The sequence below is a fragment of the Solanum tuberosum genome, unplaced genomic scaffold, assembly GCF_000226075.1.
Source record: "Solanum tuberosum cultivar DM 1-3 516 R44 unplaced genomic scaffold, SolTub_3.0 scf00165, whole genome shotgun sequence".
NCBI lineage: Eukaryota > Viridiplantae > Streptophyta > Magnoliopsida > Solanales > Solanaceae > Solanum > Solanum tuberosum.
This window is the reverse complement of record NW_006239090.1, coordinates 3,048-6,625: the sequence shown is the minus strand read 5'-3', so window position 1 is coordinate 6,625 and position 3,578 is coordinate 3,048. Positions and strand designations below refer to the sequence as shown.

Below are 3,578 nucleotides of genomic sequence, written 5' to 3'. Positions count from 1 at the left end.
GTTAGTTACGTTTTTCATTCATTCTTAATTCTCTCTTCTAATTCAACTTTAATATTGTGTAATACAATTTTAAAGCAATTTAATTTATTTTGCAATTTTTTGATTTATTTGTTACTATTGGATTACTTGTTTAATTCATTATTAATACAAGTTTAATTTACTCTATAGATCGTTCTCTGGTCTTTCAGGTTACGTTATTTTTTTCATGCTTAATTCTCTCTTCCAATGCAACTTTAATATTTGTGCAATACACTTTTAAATACAATTTTAATTCATTTTGCAATTTATTGGTTGATTTGTTACGATTCAATTACTTGTTAAATTCATTATTGATACAAATTCATTCAGTTTACAGATCATAGAATTGCTCTTTCGTTTGTCTACTATTTTGGATTCATGTTTTAATTCTCTTCTAATTCAACTTTAATATGTGTGTAATACATTTTTAATTCAAGTTTAATTCATTTTGCAATTTATTATTTCTCTTCATTTGTTACGATTAAATTATTTGTTTAATTAAATTAATTATTGATACAAATTTTATTCTACGAATCATTGACTACTCTACGAAAGAAAGTAGAGAGAGAAACAAAAGGGAAAGAAAAGCAACAGAAAGAGAGAAATAGCAGCAAAAAGAAAGTAAAAGAGAAAGAGCAACAAAAAGAAAGGAGCGAGAAAGAGAGAAAAATTAAAAAGCTGAGAGAGGAAAAAGAGAAAGAGGGGAGAGAGAAAAATCTAATAAAATATATAGTATTGTTATATATTGATATAAATGATAATTATTAAAGAGTATATCTAAAATAAGTAATTATTTTTTAAAAATGATCCACTCAAGTAATTAATCCATATTTAAACTGATAATACAATACAGCAGATAACAACCACCATCCATGAGACTAATTAAGGAAACATGAGGGATCTGACTTACTAAGTCAACCCTTTCTTAACTTAAACATTATTTTCACACATATCAAACTAATTAAGGAACAATTTTGCAGGCATTGATCTTATTAATCCATGAAATGAAGGCATTTTTGGAGTTTCCAAAACCCAACAAACCATGTTCCTTGCTCTTGTTCATAGTATCCAATGGATACTCTCCACTAAGAACAAGATCAACAAACCACCAACCTCCAATCTCCTCCAATTTACTTTCTGTTAGTATGGCATTTTAATATTTTAAGAATGTATTGCCACATAGTCATAGGTACTGCCGTTTGGTTGACTTCTCATGGGCTGCAGATGTTAATGGCAATATTGATTGCTACATTACTCACTAGTGCATTACTCCATTTTGGAGTTACAATATTTGTTACTGTTGCAGCTTGTCAACACTAACGGATGGTTTTTGACCATTAAGCCAAGGAAAGTTTCAGTGTCCATTAAAACTTTTGTAACCTTTCATACATTATTTCACTAGTTATTCTTCATTATACCTTGTAACCTATGTAACTCCTAAGGCCATTATCTTCACTATTTACTACCCCATTATCTTTCTATTCATTGCTAGGAAGACTTCTTCTAGTATAAATAGTGGTGGTCTTCATTTGGTTTGTGACACACAACATATAAGAAAAATATAGAGTGAAAGATAGAGAGGAAAAAGTTTGTCAAAAAGAGAGTTCTTATTAGTTGAAGGGAGGTGTTCTTTTTTGTGGAGCTTTGGACTCAACTCTTGTCCAGAGTTATTGAGTTATACTTTGTGAAGGCTGTTGTATCCTGGAGGGGACAAGTCAAGAGGACTACTGCTGGACCGGTGAAAACATTTGCTGCAGTGGGTTTGAATCTCCTTAAAGAGAGCGAGATATCCGCGCCTCAGTCTGAAGAAATTTCTGTTTCTTCATTTTATTTCAATTGTAATCTTGTATTTTTTTGTTATCTTGTAAGTTTTTCACTAACACTTTCTACCAATCCATTCTCCTTCACAATCTCATCCCAAATTTGTCCTTTGTCTTTCATCATCTCCTCAAGTGCCCATCTCTTATTTTCATCAAATTCTTCAATTTCCACTTCAAACTCCTCAGCTAAACCCTTCCACAAATGCTTCCACTTGAACACATCCCCATTGCTTACATTAAATGCTTCATTCTTTGCGTTTGGATCCACTGATGCCCATATTTGATGCTCCGCAATCAAATTTGCATCTGAACAATCATAATACCAGTCCCACGCTGATTTAGAGCCTGGAAATCTCAACGGTAAACCCTCGTGTTTACATATAGCTGCATAAACACAAAGAGTTCCAATAATGTTCATCAAACTATATGGTGAAAATCCAAAAATCAGGCCAGGCCTATGAATTGACCATGTTAATCCTTCTTTTTTCTTCACCTCCTCGAACAAGATATCCTCAAGCGTGTAGTAGAAATTGGGTGCGGATAAACGGGGCAAACCCTCGTGATATGGGTATCATGGACTACTTTCCAAACAATTCAAATGAACCAATATAGTGTTTACGACCCGTTTGCAAGCAGATATGGGACAAATTGGGGTTATTGGGGATAATAGCATCGAGCACATTTTGAAGCATTTTCCCATTGATTTCACAGTTTTCAACCTCTGTTGGTCGATTCGCCCAAGTAAAACGTGAGTGACATCAGTAAGAAGAGTGAGTCTAGATTGAGTTTCTTCTGTACTTGATATGTCACACTGGATATACTCAATAGGATGGTCGACATTTCACGACGGCCTAAGGCGGCGTGCAACACCATAGACCTTCCACGGACCACCAGGACTGTCGGGGCGAGGGAGGATCTCGGCGAGACTATTGCCGACGATGCCAGTCACTCCGATGATTAGAGCAACACTTTGACAATTTTGTGGAACATGATTTTCTTCCACTTTTTCTGGGTCATTAAGAATTACATTAGTTGGATTATTGAAGAGTAAATTTCTTAGATAGTTGTCACACCCCTTTTTCGCACGGCGGAAGGGTTTTTCAATTTAAGTGACGTTATTGATTAGGGATTATTTTTATTTTTTCAGAGTCGTCACTTGGATTTGATTTATGATGTTCCAAGTCACATTTGTTTAATCCATAATCAATAGAAAATGACTCTTTATTAGGTCGGCGAAATAGAAATTTGAGTAAGGAATTATGTTGACTGAGGGGAAGGTATGAGGCATCCCTCAAGTCTCGTGGTTCTAGCACAGTCGCTTTTATTGACTTATATTTATTTCAAAATATTTTTGGATATATTATTTAAAGTCATGACTTGTTCGCATTTTTTTTTTGTTGAAACTTTATTTGGTCTCGACCTAGATATGTAACCACATTCTTGGTCTTGACATTTATAGACAGTCTTCTTTCCATCACACTTAATAAACTTATTTTTTTAATATAATAATCTTTTTTTAAATAAAACAAGTCTCTACTTTAAATTAATGAAAGTTAATTATATTATTAGACAAGGTGCGTCACTGCATCCTTGAGTTTATTTTAATGTCTCAAGAAAAAGATGTGTAGCCACATTCTTAATCGAAAAAAATATTTTTAACGGGTCATATATTCATCCTAATGGTTACCTATTTCTAGAAAGCTTAAGCGTATTATTAGTGACTAAATTACTTTATACTAT

The 3,578-nt window shown here is 33.3% G+C and overlaps 1 pseudogene; it reads right to left on the bottom strand.

Moving 5' to 3' along the window:
• Positions 1-979: 979 nt before the first annotated feature.
• LOC102587944 (3-oxo-Delta(4,5)-steroid 5-beta-reductase-like) lies at positions 980-2,846 on the bottom strand (annotated as a pseudogene).
• Between the last annotated feature and the right edge of the window lie 732 nt (positions 2,847-3,578).